Source organism: Microcaecilia unicolor, chromosome 3 (genome assembly GCF_901765095.1).
Source record: "Microcaecilia unicolor chromosome 3, aMicUni1.1, whole genome shotgun sequence".
Taxonomy (NCBI): Eukaryota; Metazoa; Chordata; class Amphibia; order Gymnophiona; family Siphonopidae; genus Microcaecilia; species Microcaecilia unicolor.
The window spans coordinates 66,338,501-66,366,322 of record NC_044033.1 but is presented as its reverse complement, the minus strand read 5'-3'; the positions used below and the strand labels follow the sequence as shown (position 1 = coordinate 66,366,322).

The 27,822-nt window shown below is 42.7% G+C and overlaps 1 protein-coding gene across 1 annotated transcript in view; it reads left to right on the top strand.

Moving 5' to 3' along the window:
• TGFB2 (transforming growth factor beta 2) overlaps window positions 1-27,822 on the top strand; it is a 162,819-nt gene that overhangs the window by 47,792 nt on the left and 87,205 nt on the right. The gene's annotated exons all lie outside the window — the stretch shown is intronic.

Below are 27,822 nucleotides of genomic sequence, written 5' to 3'. Positions count from 1 at the left end.
GAAGATCGTGCATATTTTGAGATGCATTGAAGGAGGACAAATTTCACACAGCAAGTTTACCCAACTAAATGGCTTGGGAAAAAAATGCTCTGCTAAGGAACTTGAACATATAGGACAGCGTTTTCCATGTTCAAGTAGGTGCTTATAAAATTGTCGGGTGGCTATATGTACATATCTATTTTCATATGATATATATGTGTAGGTGTTCCCACAGTGGATAATAGGTAGAGCAGGGGTTAGGACTGGCAGTTATGCATGTACTTTATAAAATTCACATATATGCTGATTTTCTACCAGTACATGCATGCTCGGTCACTCCTGCCTTGGAACAGGAGCAAGAGAAAAGAGGAAAACAAAAACCTTCCACAAAAAGTCAACAGAACGTAGCACATATAAACCAAAGGAGGTTTCAACCAAAACAAGGATGATCTTTTTACCTTCTTATCAGCAGTAAAACAGTGACGTGCTCATCCAGCATTACTCCCCGAACCTTTGTTGGAGGAGGGAGGTAGACTCCCTCCTCTTCCAGCAGCACCACCTTGAAAATGGTGCCTTGAAACCCCCTTATATAGTGTGAAGCCCTGCCTAGCACAGGGCTGGGCGCAGCCATTTTTCAGGCGGAGCTGCTGGAAGAGGGAATCTACCTCTCTTCTGCAACAAAGATAAGGGGTGGGGAAGAGGGCATCTAGACCACCAGGTCGGGGGGGGGGGGGGGGGGCTTGATTCATGGCCCACTGGGCTATCATGGCTTTACTTGTGGGGATAATAGGGGGAACTAGGGGGGCTGAACCTCCAGCCCCTGTGTGTGTTGCTGGCTCTGGGAGGAGGTTCTAGGCCATCAGGGCCATGCTGTTTGGGGTCTGGTGGTCCCACGGATCTCCAGCCCCTGTGTTTGACAGGTCTGGGCTTTAGAGCGCTGTTTGGAACAGTTCAGGGTTTTCAATTATCTGGCCATTAGGGACCACCTTTGCAATGTTCTGAAGGGAACTGTTTTGCTTGAATACCAGATGAAAATTCTTATTCACAGCATCATGGCACCGTGATTGAATTGCCCCCTAAGTGTTGGCTCGGTGTGGCAAATGCAGGATAGTTGCTTGCCACGCCCCCTGCAGTTGTTGCACAGGCTTTGCACTTACCACACTCTAGTAAACATGCCCTGTAGTTTACATTCTGAATATTAAACAAAAGTTTTGGAAAAATGTTTCTACTGATACTATTTTGTATCATACTGATAATGAGAGCAATATTTAGCCAAAAACTGAATGCATAGGAATATGCATCTCAGTTATACTGTATGTATAAGTTGTATGGCTGCATATGCGTCTTTAAGCTTATATGGATTAATCGGTTGAACTTTATACAGATAGCCATTTCTGTGCCCCAATTATATGGATACATTTATTGAGAGAGCAGCTGAATACTACTGGACAGATTTTGGCAGTGTGACTGTTTCTATGGCCAAAATTTAGCCATTTAGGGCTAGATTCTATATATGGCATCTGCAAAATCTGTACAGAAAAAATTACACCTAGGTGTATTCTCTAAAGTACACCTAAATTTTATAGAATAGACTTAAAATTTCTGTGCGGTATATAAAATACGCCAAGCGGCTCACCACGCGACTAAGTTTAGTTGCGTCCATTTAGGCCACATTTTACTTTATTTTATTTGTTGCATTTATATCCCACATTTTCCCACCTATTTGCAGGCTCAATGTGGCTTACAATGTATCATTATGGCATTCGCCATACCAGGTTAGATAACAGTTGGTATTACATAGAGAACATGTCTGACATAGTAAGATTAAGCAAACAGATATGAGAGGAAAACAATTCCAAGTATAGGTAAAGTAGCGAAGTGTTACATTTACAGTTATTGATTATTGTGGTATGCCTTGTTGAAGAGGTAGGTCTTCAGAGATTTGCAAAAGTTGGTTCGTTCGTGACTAGTTTTTAGGTTAAGCGGCAATGCATTCCATTGCTGCATGCTCAGGTAGGAAAAACTTGATGCATGCATTAGTCTGTATTTTAGACCTTTACAGCTGGGGAAGTGAAGATTCAGGAATGCGCGGGATGATCTTTTAGCGTTCCTGGGGGGGCAGGTCTACTAGGTCTAACATGTAGGCTGGGGCATCTCCGTGAATGATTTTATGAATGAGAGTGCATACCTTGAACGCAATACGTTCTTTGAGTGGAAGCCAGTGTAGCTTTTCTCTTAGGGGTTTTGCACTTTCATATTTTGTTTTTCCAAATATGTCTGGCTGCAGTATTCTGGGCTGTTTGAAGTTTCTTGATGATTTGCTCTTTACAACCAACGTAGAGTGCATTGCAGTAGTCTAGGTGACTGAGCACCATTGACTGTATTAGGTTGCGAAAGATGGTCCTTGGGAAGAAAGGTCTTACTCTTTGAGTGGAACATCTTCTTGGTTGTATTTTTCACATGACTTTCAAGAGTAAGATTTCGATCAATGGATTTATGTAAATCCTGATACCTAAATTAGACGCAGATCAGGTGTATTCTATAATAATGCGCACAGATTTTAGAAACGCCCACATCCCATCCATGGCCAGGTACCCTTTTCAACTACGTGACTTAGAATTTAGGCACATCACATTATAGAATACACTTATCGAGTTGTGCATGTAAATCTCAATTAATGCCTATTAGTGCTGATAATTTCTTGTTAACATCCAATTAACAGCGCTGATTAGCTAGTTAACCAATTAAATTATGTGCATTGTTATAGAATACGCTTCAGTTTCTGTGCTGATTTTCAGTTGCCATACATAGAATCCAGGGATTAGCTTGTCAGGCAGTTACAACAGAAGTAATTGTATGGCCAGCACATGATGCGGCCAAGATCTGCATCAACAAAAGAACTGCATCTGCAATAACCCCTGGATTCTATATATGGCACCCAAATTTAGGTGCACTGCTGAAATACGTGCAACTTAATTGCTTAACAAGCCATCAACTATGAATAATTCAGTGCTAACAACCCATTATTAATATTTATTGGCAACAATTAGGTTTTGAGCATACATCTTGCTGCATGCTATTCTATAATGTTGAGTGCCAAAAACCTATAGGACAAAACTCAAAAGGGGGTGTGGCCACGAAAGGGGCATGGGCGTGTCAGGGGCATTCTAAAAAATTGTGTGCATTGTTACAGAATACTAGTTTAGCACGCCCAGCTTGGGAACCAGCATTTACACCTGGTTTCAATAAGTGTGAGTCTGGACACATGCCCTTTATAGGATCACTAGCCGTTAAGCCCGTAAAAACGGGCGGGTATTGGAATGTTTTTTTTCCCCAAGGCCCCCCTCCCGTTGCAGCTGCAAAGCCCCTGCCATCCTCCTTCCCTGCCAGCTCCAAGGCCCCCTCTGTCCCTCCCTCCCAGCTCCAAGGCTCCAGTCCTCCCCCCTTCCCAGCTGCAAGGCCCCCTGCCCTCCCTCCCTCCCAGTTCCAAGGCCCTCCCCCCCAGCTCCCAAGGCCCCCTTCCCTCCCTCCCAGTTCCAAGGCCCCCTGCTCTCCCTCACAACTGTAAGGGGCCCCATTCCCTCACAACTGTAAGGGCCCCCCTGCCCTCCCTCCCAGCTCCAAGGCTCCAGTCCTCCCCCCTTCCCAGCTGCAAGGCCCCCTGCCTGCCCGCCCTCCCTCCCAGTTCCAAGGCCCCAGGCCCTCCCCCCAGCTCCCAAGGCCCCCTGCCCTCCCTCCCTCCCAGTTCCAAGGCCCCAGGCCCTCCCCCCCAGCTCCCAAGGCCCCCTGCCCTCCCGCCCTCCCAGTTCCAAGGCCCCCTGCTCTCCCTCACAACTGTAACAGCCCCCCTGCCCTCCAGCTCCAAGGCTCCAGTCCTCCCCCCTTCTCAGCTGCAAGGCCCCCCGCCCTCCCTCCCTCCCAGTTCCAAGGCCCCAGGCCCCCCCAGCTCCCTCCCTCCCAGTTCCAAGGCCCCCTGCTCTCCCTCACAACTGTAAGGGCCCCCCTGCCCTCCCTCCCAGCTCCAAGGCTCCAGTCCTCCCCCCTTCCCAGCTGCAAGTCCCCCCGCCCTCCCTCCCACCCAGTTCCAAGGCCCCAGGCCCCCCCAGCTCCCAAGGCCCCCCCAGCTCCCAAGGCCCCTTCCCTCCCTCCCAGTTCCAAGGCCCCAGGCCCCCCCAGCTCCCCAGGCCCCCTTCCTTCCCTCCCTCCCTCCCAGCTCCAAGGCCCCCCTCCTTCTGAGACGTCCCATGTCCCCTCCCCCCCCCAAGGTAGCCGCTACCGCCCCCCCCCCACGCCGGAGTCGCCACCACCCCCCCCTTCACCCGGCCCGGGCCCTCTCTTCGTTATTCAACTTACAGCAGCGCCGAAACAGCAGCAAGCAGTAGCTCCCGTTGGCCTTCCTTCACTGCCTGTGCCTCGCCCTCGTGTGACGTCACGTCGGCGAGGGCGGGGCACAGGCAGGGAAGGAAGGCCGACGGGAGCTGAAGCTGAGCTGCTTGCTGCTGTTTCGGCGCTGCTGTAAGTTCAATAACGAAGAGAGGGCCCGGGCCGGGTGAAGGGGGGGTGGTGGCGACTCCGGGGGTGGGGGGGCGGTAGCGGCTACCTTGGGGGGGGGAGCGGTAGCGACGTCAGCGGTTCCCTCCCTCCCCTTCAGCGCAGTTTCCCTCTCTGTCCCGCCCCCCTTCCCCGTCATCACGTCTTGACGCGGGGGCGGGACAGAGAGGGAAGTCTCTACTGCGCATTTGCAGGTGAGTCGGTCACTTGCCATTTATAGGTTTGATGCTTAGCACCAATGTATTCTGGTGCCCATTTTTTAGCACAATTTATAGAATTCCCCCCTTAGGGCCATATTCTATAAAGGTTATGCTCCTAAATTACGAGTGTAATTTATGTTCCTAAATTTATGCTCCTAATTTAGGGCCTATTACACTCATAGATTTAGCATACATTTAGGAGTATAAATTATGCTTACAAATTTAGGAGCGTAAATTTAGGAGCATAACCTTTATAGAATAAGCCCTGAGGGGTCCTTTTACTAAGCAGCGGTAGGGCTAACACGTGGGTAGTGCGTGCCAAACTGACACTACCACCAGGGTAGCATGGACACCTGGCGGTAATTTCGAAGGTGGCGTGCACTGTTTCCTATGCTAGAAAGTATTTTTCTATTTTCTACAGTGGGGGGGGGGGGGGGGGGCATTCCCAGCAGTAATTGGCAGCGTGGCCAGCGCTGCATGATTACCATGTGGTTAGCACATGAGCCCTTACCACTAGGTGACGGTAAGGGCTCAGGCAGTAAATAGCCGTGCACTACTTTGGATTTTAGCGCACAGCCATTTGCTGCCCCATAAAAAAGCCTTTTTTCCCAGCCGCGGTAAAAATTGACCCAGTGCACTCCAATTTCACGCATCCAAACTACCACAGACCACTTTTTAGTAAAAGGACCCCTTAATGTGGATAATTTTACTTATGTGGTGTGGTACGGTTTGCTTATTTGAACAAGTCTTCAAGTTGGTTTTGTTGAACAAATGTGCGTAGGGAACTTAGCACATGCTGCAGAGCATAGAAAGACCTCCAGTTAGCACTACTATTTCTTGAAAGATCTCATCTAATACAGATGTGTTTTACAATCTCATGTAATGACTCATTGAACTTAAGTATTAAGTTGGCCAGCATCATATCTGTATAGAGCTTATTTAACTACAGCGTGATCATCACTTTGCTTTCCCTCAAATACATTTGACACGCATTCCATTTGAGATTCAAATGTTTTGGAGCTCGCACTAAATGTTTTTGTAACTGAAAAGGAATGTATGCTGGCTTCATGTGAGGGAAAGCTAAATGAGAATTTTACTCTAAATGAATTAAACCAATCTATAAGCAATATTGGTAATTGAATTTACAGTTGGCTCTGAACATAGTTTGTCCTGTTGAAAATCAAATGCAGGACAGAAAAGAACAGGCAATGAATGGAACTTTTGTTTTTGAGCACGAATCTCAAAGCCAAGAGGCACAACCGGAACCCCAAGTTGCACCAGTCAAACTCGGTATGGAGTTATGGGTCAGAACATGTGAATACCAGGGAAGGCTTTTACCAGTAAACTAAATATCGGGGTTTATCCCTTCTGATATGTAACTCTGAAACATAATTATCCAGACTAGCTGATGATTTTTGAGGGATAAAGCTTTAGGATATAGAGTTCTTGGAATGCATGTTGATCTCTTTGATCCATATTGACTGTGATGTCATAGAAGATACCAAACACAGCATGAACCAATCAGGTAACATTCTTTGTGGTATAACTGGTAGTATATGAACAGGAGCGGCCCAAGACAATCAGGGTCTTACCCAAGCACAGCTTCTCATAGGGGCCCTTTAATTAAGGCGCACTGAAAAATGGCCTGCAGTAGTGTAGACGCATGTTTTGGCCGCACGCAGAATCATTTTTTAGCGCACCTGTAAAAAATGCCTTTTTAAAATTTTTGCATGTCCATTTGGGGGTCTGAGGCCTTACTGCCAGCCATTGACCTAGCGGTAAGGTCTCACGTGGTAACCGGGCGGTAATGGTCTACGTGTGTAAAATGCCAATTACTGCCTGCGTGGCAGAAAATAAAAATATTTTCCGGCGCGCATAGTGGTTGTGTGTAAAAAATGAAATTACTGCACGGACCATGAGGTAGCCGGGCGGTAACTCGGAATTGCCACACGTTGGGCACGCATAGGCGCTTACGCGGCTTAGTAAAAGGGCCCCATAGTGTCATCAACGCAGCAAGAAAAGAGTGAAGCAACACAGGCATCGGTTTATATTTACACTATGGGAAGCTTTGCTTCTAAAATAGACTGAAGCCTGGTTTAGGCTACTTAATATCAATTTGTGTGTTTGTGTTACTGAGATTTTAGAGTTTAGCAGCATTCATGCTGGGCTGGTGAGATTCCTACACAGTTGTACTGTGCAACGACAGTATACACTATGAACAGGCCACCAGAATATGTATTCAGTTTATTATTGATTTTTGATACCCTACTTAAAGCCCACTCCCTGTGTGTCGTGAATACCACCATATAATTTACTTTAGCAGTTTTTCATGATTTTTATAGTTGCTGATACAGCATGGTCTTTTCTTCCTACTGAGAAGTTTGTCAATGTGGTAAGATACGTTATTTTGGGAGAACTTTTTGACTGTCAGCCACTTATTATCTCATGCTTCTTTATAACCAGCTTTACTATTTTTGTTTTTCTTTTAGTGTTTTTCCTCATACTTTTGGCACAGCATATGGTTGATTTTGGTTTCATGGTAGACTTAATATATCAGAGTATATTAAGTTGTTGGTATCTTGCGCAACTTAATGTGGATAGGTAAAGCATGATTGCACCTTATGAAGTCTGTAACAGTTACATAAGTACATAAGTATTGCCATACTGGGACAGGCCAAAGATCCATCAAGCCCAGCCTTCCTGTTTCCAACAGTGGCCAATCCAGGTCACAAATACCTGGCAAGATCCCCAAAAAGTACAAAACATTCTATACTGCTTATCCCAGAAATAGTGGATTTTCCCCAAGTCCATTTAATAATGTTCTATGGAGTTTTCCTTTAGGAAGACGTCCAAATCTTTTTTAAACTCCGCTAAGCTAACCACCTTTACCACATTCTCTGACACTGTAGCCTGATCGTTTTATGTCGATACCACTATTATCCTTATATAGAATTGGCTATATAATTTATTGAGGGGCTCTTTTACAAAGCAGTGGGAAGGCTAACGCTCGGGTAGCATGCGCCAAATCGGCACTACTGCTGGGTTGGCATGTGTGCGTGCGCCCGGTGGTAATTACGAGTTTGGTACACACCAAATCCCACGTTAGAAAATATTTTTCTATTTTCTACTACGGGAGGCAGAAATAGGCAGTGCAGTCACATTGGCTTGCACTGTATGGTTACCGCACGGGTAGCATGTCAGCCCTTACCGCTAAGTCAATGGCTGGTGGTAAGGGCTCAGGGCGTAAATAAGCATGCGCTAGTTTTAATTTTTGCACATGCCCATTTCTCGGCCCATTAAAAAAATTACCTTTTTTTCCTAGCCACGGTAAAAAGTGACCCAGCGCACACCCAAAAGACACGCCCACACTACTGTAGGCCACTTTTTACCATGGCTTTGAAAAGGGACCCCTTATTTATTGGGATTTATTAACTGCCTTTATGAAGAGATTCACCCAAGGCGGTGTACAGCAGGTACAGTTTAACATAAAACTTACAATTTTGCTAACAGCTTAACAACACTAAAAAAAAAATAGCCAAATATATACATGTATATAATAAATGAGGTAAACTTGAGAATAGCAAATTAAAGCCTAATAATAGAACTACCATGAAACAGGGTCAACAATATACATATTTAACAGCACTGAAATTCAAATAACAGATACATACCAGTTGGCTGATTATCATGAGTCTATATATTTGCTTACAAGGTGCTATTTTTCCAGCATTGTGGTTGTGCACGCATATTGGATTATTTTTACTTTAGTTTTTTCTATATGTATTTTTATTTGCATGTTGTTTATACTATCCCTTATCGAAAATACTATCTATCTAATCCCCCTGTTTACTAAGCCGTGCTGCAATGCCGACACAACCCATTTAATGTGAATGGGCTGTGACGGCATTAGCACACGGCAGCTGCTAGCGCAGCTGAGTAAACAAGGGGGTAACTGGATTAAGTGTTGACCAGTAATGTTTATGGGGTCCTTTTACTAAGGTGTGCTGAAAAATGGCCTGCGGTAGTTAGGCACGCGTTTTTTAGGTGCACGCAGATCCATTTTTCAGCATGTCTGCAAAAAATGCATTTTTTTAATTTTTGCCGATAATGAACATGTGGCAAAATAAAAATTAGTATGCTTCCATTTTGGGTCTGAGACCTTACCACCAGCCATGGACTTAGTGGTAAGGTCTCACGCATTAAAAGGGCAGTAATGACCTACACGCATCAAATGTCACTTGGCGTGCGCAGCAGATGTGCGCCAGAAAATAAAAATGATTTTTCAGACGTGCATATTGGACGCACTCCAAAAATGAAATTACTGCAAGAGCCATGCGGTAGCCAGGTGGTAACTCCAAATTGGCGTGCATTGGGCGTGTATACAGTTGGTTGATTGATTACTATTGTAGGAGTAGCCTAGTGGATAGTGCAGTGAACTGTGATCTTGAGGAACTGGGTTCAATTCCCACTGCAGCTTCTTGTGAATTTGGGCAAGTCAAGTTAGCCCTCCATTACCCAGGTACAAAATAAGTACCTCTATATAATATGTAAACCACTTTGATTGTAACCACAGAAAGGTGGTATATTAGGTCCCATCCCCCACTATTATTTTATGTATTTTTCTTAGTGTATTGACTTTTTACTACTGTGGTTGTGGAACTTATACTAGAAGACTTTCTTTGTCTTAACAACATCATGCTGTTTATATATTTTAATTTTTATTTATTTATTAGGATTTATTTACCGCCTTTTTGAAGGAATTCACTCAAGGGGTGTACAGTAAGAATAGATCAAACATGAGCGATAGGCAATTAGAGCAGTAAAAATATTCGAACAACAATACAAAGTATGGCATGGTATACTACTTGCAATGACAACACAATATGTACTAGAACATTATAATTGGTAGTGAAGGGTATGGCAAAGTTGTAACATATAGATGAGTAAGAAAGTAGGAACAATTAGAAAGTAAGGTGATTGATTTGAAGAAAGTTGCACATGAGGTCAGAGAGATGGTTAAATATTATCTCAGTTAGGGTAGGAGTGGATAAACATGTCCCGCTGCAGTATGTGCAGCCCGAGTCAATCCTTGTGTGTGTGAGACTAACAAGTTAGTTACTTCTTCCATTAAAGGCTTGGTTGTACAGCCAAGCTTTCACCTGCTTCCTGAAGTAGAGGTAGTCTTGTGTTAAGAGGAGCATTTTAGGCAATGCATTCCAGAGTGTGGGGGCTACTCCGGAGAAGGCTCACTTGCGGGTATCACATCGTGTAATGTCTTTTGGAGAGGTGTAGCAGTCCTTGGGAGGACCTTAGTGTCCTTGGCTGTGTGTGGAGGATCATCCTATTCTTCAGATACTTGGGGCCATTTCCGTTCAGGGTCTTGAAGATCAGACATTGAGTTTTAAATTTAGCCCTGTAATGTACTGGTAGCCAATGAAGTTTTTGCAAAAATGGTGTGATGTGGTCATGTCGCTTGCAACCTTCTATGAGTGTTGCTGCTGCATTCTGAATCAACTGGAGCTAGTGTAGGCCCTTTGTAGTCAGACCATTGTATAGTGCATTGCAGTAATCCAGTCATGATGTTACCATGGCATGCACAACTGGGATAGGATTTACTTTCTCAATGTAAGGAAAGAGACAGCGTAGCTGTCGCAAATAGTAGAAGCAGCTCTTGAAGGTTGCTTGGATTTGGGGAATCAGAGTAAGTGTTGAATCTAACTGTATTCCAAGGTTCCTGACTTGTGATTTGAGGGGGAGTTCATACTTCCCAAAAGGGATTTTGATGTCAGGTATGTATCCACTTGTGTTAGGGACCCAGAGAAGCTCGGTTCTACTTGGGTTCAGGCAAAGTCGGTTGTGTTTAGCCCATTTTTGAATTGATGTTAGACAAGTGATCAGTTTATTCAAGGCTGTAGGTAAGTCAGGTTTAATGGGTATGAGTAGCTGCACATCATCTGCATAGATGTAGAACTGAGTGTCCATTGACCGAATCAGCTCAGCTACTGGCTTGAGGTAGATATTGATGAGAATAGGTGACAGTATCGATCCTTGTGGTACCCCGCAGGTCAGTGTCCATGGTGGTGATGAGTTGCTGCCAATCATTATGGATTGTTGCCTGTCTGATAGATAGGATCTGAGCCAGGCAAGTACTGTTGTCATTATTCATTTATTATGGAATCCTTTTACTAAGGTGCTCTGAAAAATGGCCTGCGGTAGTGTAGGTGTGTGTTTTGGGCCCACGCAGGTCCATTTTTTAGCGTGCCTGCAAAAAATACCTTTTTAAAAGTTTTGCCGAAAATGGACGTGTGGCAAAATCAAAATTGGTGTGCATCCATTTTGGGTCTGAGACCTTACCCCCAGCCATTAACCTAGCGGTAAAGTCTTAAGCGGTAACTAGACGGTAATGACCTATGCACATCAAATGCCACTTGGTGCGTGTCCGATACGCGCAGCAGAAATTAAAAATTATTTTTCAGATGCACGTATTGGACGCACACCAAAAATGAAATTACCGCAAGAGCCATGCAGTAGCCGGGCGATAACTCCATTTTGCAATGCGTTGGGCACACGTAGATTCTTACGCGGCTTAGTGAAAGGGCCCTTTAACCCTCCATTGCTCTAGGTACAACAGCAGTACAATGTACTACTTAGATTTTGAGCCCACTAGGGACAGTCCCAGTACCTGTAAAATGAAACTGTAAACCACTTAGGTCTAAAGGGTATATAAATTGTTGAATAAATAGTAATATGTGTGCTACATGTTGACATTCCCGATGGCATAGTTTGTGCAGAATAGGTATGTATTCTACCTATGTATTGTGCAGAACAATGCACATGCAGAATATACACACATTTACTCCTGCCCAGGAGCAGGTGCAATGCATGTGTCGCCATTTGCACAGTGCTGGGGCTGAGTCTATTTTGTAAAAAACACATAGCTTAAAACAGGCACCTTTTAGAACTTCTCACATAGGTATCCTATTATAAAATCAGGCCCTCCATGGCCAAAAGTGATCTAGACAGAGTACTATTGGAAAACAGGCATACTGAGATTGGGGTTAAAATTTACATGGATATTGGTGAGATTCAGCTGCCTTCCATATAACTTAATCTGTATCAATCAAACTGCAGAAATAATCACCTTTAGCAAAAGCTCTTAATGCAGTGGAAGAAAGTTTTCAGGAAATCAAGTTGTCCAGAAATAAGGCAATAGTCTGAACATAAAAGGTGACCTTTTCATCTGCTACCACTCATCCTTTTTTACCTTTGCCATCTGAAAAAAATGTGTGCTTTGACAGAAGTGTGAAAAACAGTAAGATAAAACAAACAGTCCAGCGTAGTATTGTGAAAGTAACCTTTAAAACACCTTATCACTGAAGCCTAACATTATCCTGTAGCTTGAGTTCTTCATAATTATTTGAAAACGTCTGTCGGATATAATTTCACTATTTGGAGATAAAATTGCATAAGGCTACAGGACAATTGTTTATGCCTCTGATGTAGGCATAAGCTGAAATGCAGCCGGGTTGGGCTTGTTTGAATAAACGTGACTTTCATCATACTGCACTGGACTTTGTGTTTTGTCCAACTATTTTCCATACCTTTGTGGTTTTTTGTTGGATCATGGCACTAATTTTAGACTGATTGTGAGGCTTGCAGACCTGCAGGGGTTTTATCCACCTTGGCCTAAAAGCATCCACTAGTGGAAATTGTCTGTACTCTTGACCAGAATTCCTAAACCTGAAGTCCAGTTAGTTCACCTTGAAATGCCTTTGACCATCTTAAAAATACTTCCCAGCTCAATTATTGCTAATTTATTGACTTTCGGGTCACTTAGTTTCATGCCATTTTTAAAATATATTTATAATAAGCCAGATTCTATATATGGCGCCTGAAAAATCTACATGGTAAAAAAATACTCCACGGTGTATTTTCTAAAAGTACACCTAAATTTTATAGAATGGGCTTAAATTTCCACACAGTATATAGAATATACCAAGCATCTCTCCACGCAATCAGATTTGGTCATGTTCATTTAGGCCATCTTTTACTTGGTGTAAATACCAGCATGTAGATTTAGGCACAGAGGGCCATATTCTATAACAGTGCATGTAAATTTTGGAATGCCCAAAAAATGCCCATTTCCCTGCCCATAGCCATGCCCCATTTTGGCTGCATGCATAAGAATTTAGGCACGTTGCTTTACAGAATACACTTAGCGAATTGATTGTGTAAATTCTAATTATTGCCAATTAGTGCTCATTATTGCTTGTTAAGTGCTGTTCTCAATGCCAATTAGCTTTGTTAAGCCAATTAAATTACACACATTGTTATAGAATACGTTTGGATTTCAGTGCAGAACACTAGGCATCAGATATAGAATCTGGGGGAATGGTCCAGTTTGTATATATGGTGCCTGAAAAATCCACGCGGTAAAAATATAAGCTTAGGCATAGTCTCTAAAGTACACCTAAATTTTATAGAATGGGTTTAAATTTCCATGCAGAATATAGAATATGCCGAGTGTTTCTCCATGCGACCAAATTTGGTCATGTTCATTTATGTCATGTTTTACTTGGCATAAATACCAGCGTGTAGATTTAGACACAAAGGACCATATTCTATAAGAGTGCACATAAATTTTGGACCCCCCCACGAAATGCCCATTTACCTTTTTTGGCTGCGCACATTAGAATTTAGGCTCTCTGCATTACAGAATACACTTAATGAGTTGTGCTTGTAAATTCTAATTATTGCCAATTAGTGCTCATTATTGCTTGTTAAGGGGCCCTTTTACCAAGGCACACCCAAAAGTGGTCTGTGCTGGTGTAGGCATGCATTTTGGACGTGTGCTGGTCCATTTCTTGAGTGAGCCTAGAAAAAAAGGAGATTTTTTTTGTGCCAGAAAATGGACGCGCAGCAAAATGAAAACCAGCAAGCGTCCATTTTTGGCCTGAGACCTTAACGCCATCCATTGACTTAGTGGTAAGTAAGGTCTTACACGCTAACTGGGCGGTAAGCATGCAGCACGTACCCACTGCGGGCCCTGTGGTAGAAAATAGAAAATATTTTCTACCGCATGTTTTGGGCGTGCGCCAAATATTACTGCCTGGGGCACATGGTATCTGGGCGGTAGTTCCAATTTGATGTGCATTGGATGCACGTAGGCGACTATGCACCTTTGTAAAAGGGCCCCTTTGTTCTGTTATCAACACTGATTAGCTTGTTAAGCCAATTAACTTATGCACATTGTTATAGAATATTCTTGGATTTCGGTGCAGAACACTAGGTGTGATATATAGAATCTGGGGGAATATGCGTATCTTCATAACTTTCAATTCAGAAATACATTCTTAAAAATCAACATTTAAAAACCAGTTAAAATAAAAATGTTTGCGATTTCCTTCTAAAACACCAAGAACGGCTAATTATTGGAAAAGCACAAGAATGGGTTTATACCTTACATGAAATGAAGTAGGTGGAACAACCAAAAACTCCTGTTGACTGAATCACAAGGAGGGTAGGTTAATGCAGGTTTAGTCTAGATACAGTGGGGGAAATAAGTATTTGATCCCTTGCTGATTTTGTAAGTTTGCCCACTGACAAAGACATGAGCAGCCCATAATTGAAGGGTAGGTTATTGGTAACAGTGAGAGATAGCACATCACAAATTAAATCCGGAAAATCACATTGTGGAAAGTATATGAATTTATTTGCATTCTGCAGAGGGAAATAAGTATTTGATCCCCCACCAACCAGTAAGAGATCTGGCCCCTACAGACCAGGTAGATGCTCCAAATCAACTCGTTACCTGCATGACAGACAGCTGTCGGCAATGGTCACCTGTATGAAAGACACCTGTCCACAGACTCAGTGAATCAGTCAGACTCTAACCTCTACAAAATGGCCAAGAGCAAGGAGCTGTCTAAGGATGTCAGGGACAAGATCATACACCTGCACAAGGCTGGAATGGGCTACAAAACCATCAGTAAGACGCTGGGCGAGAAGGAGACAACTGTTGGTGCCATAGTAAGAAAATGGAAGAAGTACAAAATGACTGTCAATCGACAAAGATCTGGGGCTCCACGCAAAATCTCACCTCGTGGGGTATCCTTGATCATGAGGAAGGTTAGAAATCAGCCTACAACTACAAGGGGGGAACTTGTCAATGATCTCAAGGCAGCTGGGACCACTGTCACCACGAAAACCATTGGTAACACATTACGACATAACGGATTGCAATCCTGCAGTGCCCGCAAGGTCCCCCTGCTCCGGAAGGCACATGTGACGGCCCGTCTGAAGTTTGCCAGTGAACACCTGGATGATGCCGAGAGTGATTGGGAGAAGGTGCTGTGGTCAGATGAGACAAAAATTGAGCTCTTTGGCATGAACTCAACTCGCCGTGTTTGGAGGAAGAGAAATGCTGCCTATGACCCAAAGAACACCGTCCCCACTGTCAAGCATGGAGGCGGAAATGTTATGTTTTGGGGGTGTTTCTCTGCTAAGGGCACAGGACTACTTCACCGCATCAATGGGAGAATGGATGGGGCCATGTACCGTACAATTCTGAGTGACAACCTCCTTCCCTCCGCCAGGGCCTTAAAAATGGGTCGTGGCTGGGTCTTCCAGCACGACAATGACCCAAAACATACAGCCAAGGCAACAAAGGAGTGGCTCAGGAAGAAGCACATTAGGGTCATGGAGTGGCCTAGCCAGTCACCAGACCTTAATCCCATTGAAAACTTATGGAGGGAGCTGAAGCTGCGAGTTGCCAAGCGACAGCCCAGAACTCTTAATGATTTAGAGATGATCTGCAAAGAGGAGTGGACCAAAATTCCTCCTGACATGTGTGCAAACCTCATCATCAACTACAGAAGACGTCTGACCGCTGTGCTTGCCAACAAGGGTTTTGCCACCAAGTATTAGGTCTTGTTTGCCAGAGGGATCAAATACTTATTTCCCTCTGCAGAATACAAATAAATTCATATACTTTCCACAATGTGATTTTCCGGATTTAATTTGTGATGTGCTATCTCTCACTGTTACCAATAACCTACCCTTCAATTATGGGCTGCTCATGTCTTTGTCAGTGGGCAAATTTACAAAATCAGCAAGGGATCAAATACTTATTTCCCCCACTGTAAATCAGCAGCTGAAAAAAAATCAAACACAAACAATTAAAGCATATATGAAATGTATTAGGAGTCAGTGTAATTCCATTAAGGTTGGGGATATGTGTTCAAAGTGTCCAATTCCACTCACCAATCTTGCTGCAATATGATCTTTAGATGACTGGCAAGCACTATTGACTCAATTCATCCCAAATCATATCTTAGAAAAATTTCCAGACTGAAGATACTCACAAATGTTGATGTGCAAGAATAATAGCATTTTCTGTTCAAAAAAGTGTATGTCAGGGACCCTAGGCAATTTGGAATAAAAACACAAAAAACTCGGATATTTAAGCTTTTCAGCTCTTGCTCTGACTCATGCAGCATTCTATTAGCTCAGATACAATCTGAATGAAACTCTTCTTTGGTGTGTGATGTTGTACTCTTGAGGTCACTGACATCTAAACTTGGCAGAGGAAGCCCTGAGTATATTTGCACCATAATGCCAACTCTTGAATACGTGAGATGTCACAGAATGCAATTGAGATAGAGACAGAATAAGAGGAAAGGTATAAATGAAAGAACAACCAAGGTCCCAGTGGGGAAAGAGAGATGACATACATGTTATAAATTAGATTCTTGCCGTTGGGATATATTGAAACAGTTTATAAAGCCAAGAGACACTATCCAGACAAAATGGTACTGACCCTTCAAAAGTGATATTTGCATTTCAGTGTTTCATCGATTGTTAAAATGAGTGAATGGGTGTTAATTTTTGGAGTGTTAAGTGATGGAGTAATTAAACTTGATTTGGTCCTGCATGGTGGCATTTTAAACCTAACGACTCAGTCCAGAAGATATATTGAGAGTTGTGCATCTACAGTAGCACCTCATCCCTGGCTGAAGTGAATAGATGGTGTGAATGTATTTGGGTAAATACAACTGCAGGCTGGTTTGTGGGTAGAATGAAAAACTAATGGAGGTGACTTCTCCTACTGAATACCATATTGTTTTTTTAAAAGTTAAAGCAGTCAATTTTGTTTGTTTTTGCCTGAAAGTTTTCCTCCTCTTCCCAATCTGAGGAAGAAGGGCAACCTTCGAAAGCTAATCAAGAAATGTATTAAGTTATGTCCAATAAAAAAGGTATCATCTTATTTTCTTTTCCATGTCCAGTTTATTTGAAACTAACTTATGTTGGGCTACAATGTCATGAGCCTTCATTTGCAACTAACTTGGAATTTCCCTCTGTTTTTTGGCTCCCCCAGCCCCAGACTCATAGTAAAGTCATTGCAGTGATAACCCTTGGACAGGGATCAAGTACCGGGGCTGTCTGTGGAACTCTATAATTATTAGCTCTAAGTCTAGTCACAAGGTGTCAGTGTTGCACAATGACTGGGATTCCTTCTCTCCCTTGATACCTCCATAGTGTTCCAAATCTTGAAAGTAAATGCATTTCCTAGGAACTGAAGTTACGTCCTCTACATGGTATCATTATGATTGAGCCTCTAAATCCAGGTCTGTACTGAGAGCTGTACAAGTGGTGCCACCACATAGCACATAAGGCAAAGGCACCAAAATTGCTCTCCATCCATTGTATCCTCTGCTTGGCTACGGCACCATGTATATAGTGGGGGCACCAGGGGGTATGTCACCTAGGGCATGATTCCATCTTAGTATGGTCCTGCCCCTAAATATCTTCCTGTGGTTGATCCTTAGAGCTTTATTTATGACACATAAGGAAGTTGCTGTTTTACTTCCAGAAACCAAAATAATTGGGGTGGATCAAGCCCTAAATCCTTCTACCACCAGTAGCAGAATGTTAAGGTCGATATTCAGCAGCCCGATGAGGAGTAAACAGATTTCTTAATTTCTTAATTTATTTATTTATTGCATTTGTATCCCACATTTTCTCACCTATTTGCAGGCTCAATGTGGCTTACAGTGTGTCGTTGTTAGTAGATAGTCAATTAGGAGATAACAGTTAGTGTTACATAGGAGTAGTATGATCGAAATTTAGACAAGTAACTATAAGTAGAAAACATTAATGATAATAGGTAAGGTGGAGATATCATAGAAAATAATGTGATCGAAATTCAAACTAGTAGGTATAAGCAAGAGCATTGTAGATAACAGGTAAGGTTACGATGTGTTACTTTATAATTGCTGCTCTTATTGGTATGCCTTGTTGAATAGGTGGGTCTTCAGGGATTTGCGAAAGTTAGTTAGTTCATATGTAGTTTTTAAGCTGTGCGGCAATGTGTTCCACAACTGTGTACTCAGATGAACTGTCTAGATATTCAGCAGTAATTCAGTCATCGATTATAATCATATAAAGTTAACCAGATAAAGACATGTGGATGACTTTAGAACAGCCTCTTCTAGCAACCAGAGTTGTCCAGTTAAGTGTAACCAGGCAGTGCTTATATTCAGCAGTATCTAAACTCGAATACCTCGAATTATAGATTTTGGTATCATTCAAATTTCATCCATTAAACAAGTTTGCTGGACAAAATTAAACTGGTCAGTGGGTGATATTTTTTAAATGCAAAGGATTGTCTGGATAACTCTTGGAAGTTACCAGGACAAATCTTTTGAATATCGGTCTCTACATTACTTCTGCCTGCTTCCAGGCTCTTGCTGCCATATTGGTATGAAAACATCCATTCCAATACATCCTCTCTGTCTGCAGCAAGCACCTTGGAAGTTATTTAAGTTTTTTAAACAGTAAATTTTATTGAAACTTCAAAAAAGATACGATATCATTTAAGTACATTAACCCTCTAATTCTAATTAACTCTAAATTTGCAACCAGTGCACCTAACTTGATTTAATAATAAGCTGATGGTTGGTATTAACAAGCAATAATAGGCTAGAATAGGGCTTAATTGGCACCAATTAGCTGTTATCCTCCTGATTCTATAAAGACGACCAAAAATTGTGTGCACAATAGAATAATGAACCAATTAGAACTAATAATTGGCTTTTTAACGAGCAATTATTAGCACTAATTAGAGACTGAATGAATTCTTTGCTTCGGTCTTCACCGAGGAAGATTTGGGTGGGATACCGGTGTCGGAAATGGTATTTCAAGCGGACGAGTCGGAGAAACTTACTGACTTCACGGTAAACCTGGAGGACGTAATGGGGCAGTTCGGCAAACTGAAGAGTAGCAAATCTCCTGGACCGGATGGTATTCATCCTAGAGTACTGATAGAACTGAAAAACGAGCTTGCGGAGCTACTGCTAGTGATATGCAACTTATGCTTAAAATCGAACGTGGTACCGGAAGATTGGAGGGTGGCCAATGTAACGCCCATTTTTAAAAAAGGCTCCAGGGGAGATCCGGGAAATTATAGACCGGTGAGTCTGACGTCGGTGCCGGGGAAAATGGTAGAGGCTATTATCAAAAACAAAATTACACAGCACATCCGAGGACATGGATTACTGAGACCAAGTCAGCATGGCTTTTGTGTGGGGAAATCTTGCCTGACCAATTTACTTCAATTCTTTGAAGGAGTGAACAAACATGTGGACAAAGGGGAGTCGGTTGATATTGTGTATCTGGATTTTCAAAAGGCGTTTGACAAGGTACCTCATGAAAGGCTACAGAGGAAACTGGAGGGTCATGGGATAGGAGGAAATGTCCTATTGTGGATTAAAAACTGGTTGAAGGATAGGAAACAGAGAGTGGGGTTAAATGGGCAGTATTCACAATGGAGAAGGGTAGTTAGTGGGGTTCCTCAGGAGTCCGTGCTAGGACCGCTGCTTTTTAATATATTTATAAATGATTTAGAGATGGGAGTAACTAGCGAGGTAATTAAATTTGCTGATGACACAAAGTTATTCAAAGTCGTTAAATCGCGACAGGATTGTGAAAAATTACAAGAGGACCTTACGAGACTGGGAGACTGGGCGGCTAAATGGCAGATGATGTTTAATGTGAGCAAGTGCAAGGTGATGCATGTGGGAAAAAAGAACCCGAATTATAGCTACGTCATGCAAGGTTCCACGTTAGGAGTTACGGACCAAGAAAGGGATCTGGGTCTCGTCGTCGATAACACACTGAAACCTTCTGCTCAGTGTGCTGCTGCGGCTAAGAAAGCGAATAGAATGTTGGGTATTATCAGGAAAGGTATGGAAAACAGGTGTGAGTATGTTATAATGCCGTTGTATCGCTCCATGGTGCGACCGCACCTTGAGTATTGTGTTCAATTCTGGTCGCCGCATCTCAAGAAAGATATAGTAGAATTGGAAAAGGTGCAGCGAAGGGCGACTAAAATGATAGCGGGGATGGGACGACTTCCCTATGAAGAAAGACTAAGGAGGCTAGGGCTATACAGCTTGGAGAAGAGACGGCTGAGGGGAGACATGATAGAGGTATATAAAATAATGAGTGGAGTGGAACAGGTGGATGTGAAGCGTCTGTTCACGCTTTCCAAAAATACTAGGACTAGGGGGCATGCGATGAAACTACAGTGTAGTAAATTTAAAACAAATCAGAGAAAATTTTTCTTCACCCAACATGTAATTAAACTCTGGAATTCGTTGCCGGAGAAAGTGGTGAAGGCAGTTAGCTTAGCAGAGTTTAAAAAGGGGTTGGACGGTTTCCTAAAGGACAAGTCCATAAACCGCTACTAAACGGACTTGGAAAACTCCAAAATTCCAGGAATAACATGTATAGAATGTTTGTACGTTTGGGAAGCTTGCCAGGTGCCCTTGGCCTGGATTGGCCGCTGTTGTGGACAGGATGCTGGGCTCGATGGACCCTTGGTCTTTTCCCAGTATGGCATTACTTATGTACTTATGTACTTAATTGGGACTAGCATGCATAAATTTTCGGCACAGTATCCACGCCTAAAATTTACATGCCACCAAAAAAATGGGGTGTGGAAGGGTCATGGGTGTTTTGTTGTGAATCGGGGGCATAATAATGCTGCTTCACACGTAAATTTAGGCATAGACATTTGTACCATGTTTTCATTGGTACAAATGGCAATGCCTAAGGGGTCCTTTTACAAAGGCACGCTAGCGTTTTTAGTGCATGGTAAAAATAAGCATGCATGAAACGCTAGAGATGCCAATATATTCCTATGTGTGTCTCCAGCATTTAGGGTGTGCTAAAAACGCTATCATGCCTTATTAAAAGACCCCCTAAATTTACACACGACCTGTCCATGTAATCATTAATTCTATAAACTCTGCTGAGCTTTAGGTGTGACTTATAGAATGCCATTTACATGGGTATTTTTTGGCTCCAACCTTTTAGGCCCTATTAATAGAATCTAGCCCTATATGTGTAACTGCCCTTAGTTGCTATTCTATAAGTTGCACATTCAGGACCCCCTTTACCAAGCTGCAGCAAAAGAGGCATCAGTGTGTGTTTTTCACATGCCGAGGCCCCCTTTTACAGCTGCGGGTAAAAGGGAAGTCTCTCTTTCCTGCAGGAAATGGCCATGCAGCAAGTAAAGCACTTGCCTTATGGCTATTTCGTGCCACCCATTGAGGTGGTGGTAGGAGCTCTCGCGCTAACCCGGTGATAACCAGGCAGCGCGCAGTACTGCCAAATTACCGCTGGGTACACTGTGGCACTACAAAAATAAATATATTTTTGTAGTGCTGGATATGACAACATGCTAGGGGTGGGAAGTACCGCTGGGCTGCTGTGGTAGCCTGGTGCTACTTCCTATTTAGCGAGCGGTAAGCCTGCATTGGGCTTACCGCCGCTTAGTAAAAGGGTCCCTATGTGCCTAACTGCTTACAATTAGACTGTAAGCTCTGTCGAGCAGGGACTGTCTCTTCATGTTCAAGTATACAGCGCTGTGTACGTCTAGTAGCGCTATAGAAATGATAGTGGTAGGAGCAAGAATTTACACCAGACAATGAGCTTGCGTAAGTGCTCACACCTAAAGTTAGGAACGTAAATACAGACTTATGCTAGTATTTTATAGTGGCAGTGCAATTATAGAATAGAATTGGTGCTTAGGGGTGAATTCTATATATAGCATCAAAACATTGGTGCTAAAAAAAAGCACTATTCTATAAGCTTCGCATAAAGTTAGATGCAGTTTATAAAATAGCGCTTATGCCCAGGAATCATTTAAACTTTAGGTGTGGCCAATTGCACCAATTGAAGCATCGGGCAAATAAATGCACCTAAATCGGTCATGTATCCCCCCCATATTCTATATCAATGGGCATAAATGCTAGGAGCATCCCTGTTCAATCCATGACCCTCCCATTTCTATGCCACTTCTTTAAACTCACATGTAAAATCTTAGGGGTCCTTTCACTAAGGTGAGCTGAAAAGTGGCCTGCGCTGGTGTAGATGCGTGTATTGGATGCACGCAGATTCATTTCTCAGTGTACCTGCAAAAAAAGGCTATTTTTGGGGGTCCAAAAATGGACGTGTGGCAAAATGAAAATTGACACTCATCCATTTTGGGCCTGAGAACTTACCGCCACCCAATAACTTAGCGGTACGATCTCACGTGTAAACTGGGCAGTAATCATCAGTGCATGTACAATACTGATTACTGCCTGGTTAGTGCCGCGCACCAGAAAATTTCCAGCGCACCTACTGGACGTGTATACAAAATGAAATTACCGCCGGGGCCACGTGTTAGCCGGGCAGTAGTTCCAAATTGGCGCACATTGGGTGCACGTAGGCGCCTATAAGGCTTAGTAAAAGGGCCCCTAGGTGTGGATCCTGCTCCTAAATTTAGGCACATAAGTTCCAATTAAATCTAATTAGTGCCAATAATTGTTTGTTAAAAAGCCAATTATTGTTGCTAATTAGCTCATTATTCAATTAAATTGCACGTGCAAATTGGGCTCACACCCAAGTTTGTGCATGCAATTTTTGGTGACTTTTATAGAATTAGGGGGTTAGTGTGGATTATCCCAGTGCCTAAACTTTGGCAACCTTTTCAGAATTTACCCTTATAAGTACGGATTTTCAAGTTTAACAGCAATTGGTCTTGATAATCGAGAAAAGGAAAAGAACAGACAACATTCCCTTCCCAAGTCCCTCGCCCACTTCTCCAACTCCAAGTATCTGTAAAATTTATATCCAACTTTTACAGTGTTATTTAAGTTTTCATGACTCTCTGGTCCTCAAGTGGGATTTCCTGAATCAGCTTGAATATCTTCAGGAACCTTTTTGCTGTCATAAAAGCGGGAACAGTTTGGTGTACATGACTGTTTTGTGTGTGTGTGTGTGGTGGAATCACATCAGTGTACTGAGAAAGAACCCTGACCTCACAGTGTTTTATAGGAGAATTTTCAGTCCAAAAAGATACTAACACATGCATGTCCTCAAAAACACATTAGTTGAGTCAATTGGCACTAAAATAGCAATTTTGAGCCACCATTAACCATGCTGGGCAAGCATTCAGTTTAAATTAAATTAATGAACCAAATGCCAAGAACAAAAAACAGAATTTAAAGAAACAAAGCTACATGTACTGCTGTTAAGGATAGGAATGACATTGTCCTTCATGAAATCAGGTTAAATTTTGCTATCACTAAGCCTTCTATGCTGAGTGCATTAGGATTTCTAAGTGGAATAATCAGGAATTCCTATCATAAAAGCTGATTAACTGCTTTCTGCAGATATCTCCTGTTACAGATCCCTTCTGTAAACATTATTGGGGCAGCCTGCAAGCTGAACAGGTAGAAAAGAAGTAGTAAAGGGCTTTGTTACAAAAAGGATTTTTTTTCCCTTAATAAGGTGAATTTGATATATTCAGGAAATCAATGGGCTTACCAGCACCCACCCCAGCAAAGTAAAAAAAAACTCACCTGAGTTTACAGATTATACTGTCATAGTGTTAACAAATAATATTTTAAAACAGAGATGAAATACAATATTGTATAAGACAGAGAAAGAACTGCAGTATGTCTGAGGCCTGGGCCTATCCAGCTCCCCAACCACACCAAAGTAATTGCAATAAGGTATAAATAGTTGTAAATTCTGTATATGCCAAAAACATCTTTAAAAAGATGTCTTTTAAATGCTTGATAAGAAGGTTCCATATGTAAATAATTTGGAAGATTGTTTTAAAGGGGTCCTTTTACAAAGCTACGGTAGAATGTGGCTTTAGTGTTCACTAAGGCTGTTTGTACGACAGTTGGGGAAAATGGCCAATTTTCCATTTTCTGCCATTTCGGGGAGGGGGGAGCCCTTACCACCATCCATTGAGGTGGTGGTAAGGGCTCCCACTTTAACCCGGCAGTAACTGGGCAGCGGGTACATTCCGACGCTACCGCCGGATATGATGACGCGCTATGGGTGGGAAGTACCACCGGGCTGCTGCAGTAGTACTTCCTGTTTAGCAAGCAGTAAGCATGCGTTAAGCTTACCTCTGCTTAGTAAAAGGGCCCCTAAAGTTGCCATTAGTGCATGGCCATTAACAAAAATTAGCGTGTGAGTCCTTACCGCCACCTATTTTGTAGGCAGTAAGGGCCTACTCGCTAATCAGCAATGTAAATACTCAAAGTGACTAGTGCAGAAATGCCCATTTTCCATCCCCAGACACAACCCCTCAACCAAAAAAATATATTTTTTAAATTTATAGACATCTTTATTGAGTATTGAGAGACATAACAAAATGAAAAAAGACAACATCAAGCCACATTCGGCTACTGAAGCAAGCACCCCACAAAAAGGGAAGAACACAGCTTCTATTTAACAGTAACAATAAGCATGTAACTATCAAACCAAGGACAATAAGTGCCTACATACTTCTAAGATTTCTGACCAATGTTTTGTAAATTATCTCACCCCTAACACTTGAATAGAGTGCGCACATTTGGAACTTAACATGGGATGCCTGAGCGTGCCCTGCTGTAAGCCCGTTTAAGCACACATTAGTGCTTACTGCAGTGTAGTAAAAGGACCTCTTAGTGAAGAACCTACAACAGTAAAAACAGAGTCACAAATGAGTCTAAGTGAATATGTCTAAAAGAGGATACCACAAGGAGGTTTTGCTGTGTCGACCTGAGGGCTCTAGGGGAAGACTATAATATTAACAAACAGTGCGGAAAAAACAGAGGTCCTAAATAATGAGTCATATCAACTAACATTAAGGGGCCCTTTTTACTAAGCCTTGTAGGCACCTGCGCACACCCAACAAGCGCCAATTCTGAACTACCGCCTGGCTACCACATGGCCCAGGCGGTAATTTCATTTTTTACGCGTGCCCACTATGCATGCTGGAAAATATATTTTATATTCTGGCACGCGGTTCTAACCAGGTGGCAATCAGCATTGTATGCTCGCTGACGATTACCGCCCGGTTAACGGGTGAGACCTTACCGCTAAGTGAATGGGTGGTGGTAAGGTCTCAGGCCCAAAATGGATGCGCGCCAATTTTCATTTCGCCTCACGTCCATTGTTGGCCCCAAAAAAGGGCCTTTTTTGCAGGAGCTCTGAAAAATGGTCCTGCGCGCGTCCAATACACGTGTCTACACCAGCGCAGGCCTCTTTTCAGCCCACCTTAGTAAAAGGACCCCTAAGATTTTAAAAGTACTCCGGTGTGGAATCAGTAGCCAGTGCTCCCTTTTTAATACTGGGGATGCATAATCCTTCAATTGGTTTAAATGCCTTATTTGGAATTATTTGAAAATGATGGATGGCAGTTTGACGAATGCCTAAAAATAAAGTTACAGTAATCAGTATTATTAATATTGCTAACAACCTGTAAAAAAATAGGCACCTATTTTTCTTTATAAAATCCCCCAAAGCACACAAATGCGCTTTCACAAATGTACACCTGCTCTAAGGAAGGTTCAAATATGTGCAGACACTCCACAAGGGCAATTGTAAACTGGGTGCTTGCAGTTATGTATCTTGTAGGAAAACATTCTATCGAGAGCTTCTGGACTCTGGTATGGCCTTATTCTTTCCACACCAACAAAAAGAAGGTCCATATCTCCCGTAAAATAAAATGAAAACCACAAAAAGGGCGAAAGATGAACCAAAACAGACCAGAAAAGGACCATAGGGAGTAAGAGCACCAGAAAAGTTTATTGGGACCCTACACGGTCCGTGTTTCGGCCAACAGGCCTTCCTCAGGGGTCCTGAATCTGACGTTTACAGATGCACCTTCGAGATACTCATAAAACGAAAAGCAAAATATGGAGTAGACCACATATTCTCAGACTCCAATATACTGTATAGATTAACGGCATATTGGAGTCTGAGAATATGTGGTCTACTCCATATTTTAAGTACATAAGTACATAAGTAGTGCCATACTGGGAAAGACCAAAGGTCCATCTAGCCCAGCATCCTGTCACCGACAGTGGCCAATCCAGGTCAAGGGCACCTGGCACGCTCCCCAAACGTAAAAGCATTCCAGACAAGTTATACCTAAAAATGAGGAATTTTTCCAGTCCATTTTGCTTTTCGTTTTATGAGTATCTCAGAGGTGCATCTGTAAACGTCAGATTCAGGACCCCTGAGGAAGGCCTGTTGGCCGAAACACTTTTCTGGTGCTCTTACTCCCTATGGTCCTTTTCTGGTCTGTTTTGGTTTATCTTCCACCCTTATTCTTTCCACTCCTTTATCTCACTGAGGAGCCCTTTTACTAAGGTGCGTAGGCACCTACGCACATGCAATGAGCGTCAAATTAGAACTACCACTACTACTACTTAGCATTTCTATAGCGCTACAAGGCGTACGCAGCGCTGCATAAACATAGAAGAAAGACAGTCCCTGCTCAAAGAGCTTAACTACCACCTGGCTAACACAGGCAGTAATTCTAATTTTTACGCACGTCCGATATGCGCGGCATAAAATATTTTTTATTTTCTACCATGTGGCGCTAACTGGGCGGTAATCAGCAGTGTATGCACGCTGACAATTACTGCCCTGTTAACATGTGAGATGGCAGTAAGGTCTCAGGCCCAAAATGGATGCGCGCCAATTTTTGCCGCACGTCCATTTTCGGCCAAAAAAAGGCCTTTTTTGCAGGTGCACTGAAAAATGGACCTGTGGGCATTCCTTACACGTGCCTACACCGGCGCAGCCTATTTTTCGGTACACCTTACTAAAAGGACCCCTGACACTTACTAATACTCAACTGAGAATTCTCTGCTCTACGTATCTTACTCCACATTGCATACATAAGTGGCAGGCACAGTCCTCTCCCTTATGCTGGAGGGGATGCCCCACCCAGGGAGATATGGCACATATGTGGTGACATGTCTGCATGTTCAATCTTTTTGGAAAATGACACTCACTTACATTACCAATTTACTTCAGATTGACATTCCACTAGTTCCAGCTTTCATCCTTCTTGGAATGCTTCCACAGCATTTAGCTTTTCATATGCTGTTAGATCTGATCAGACAGTTGCTACTTATAGCCAAAGTTTGCATTGCACAAAAATGGAAAGATCTGGTTTTACCTTCCAAACGTTTTTGATTAGATCAAGTTTGGAGAATTGCTGGAATGAAAAGATTAGTCTGGCTACAGAAATGCAAACCATGGAGATACTCTCTTTTTTGGGCCCTTCTTTTTCGGGCTTCTATATCCCTCTAACTTAGCCATTGATAAATTCAACTGTTATGATTTGCATACAGTTTTTCCTTTTTGCTACACATGATCCTCCCGGATTCTATATAGAGCGCATAGCGTTCCATGCCGAAATCCAAGCATATTCTATTCTCTGTATATGCTCCCGGAGTTGGTACTCTCCTCTCCGTAACCTGAAAACCACATTGAGCCTACTGCTATGCGGGAAAATGTGGGATACAAATGTAATAAATAAATAAATAATAACATGCACAACTTAATTGCCTTAACAAGCCAATCAGCATTGTTAACAGCATGTAAGAAGCAATAATGAGCACTAATTGGTAATAATTAGAATTCATGCACACAATTTCCTGTCTACACGCACCTAACGCGTGCTAAAATAGAGTTACTGCCCGGCTACCGCATGGCTGTTGTGGAAATTTCATTTTTGGCGCACATC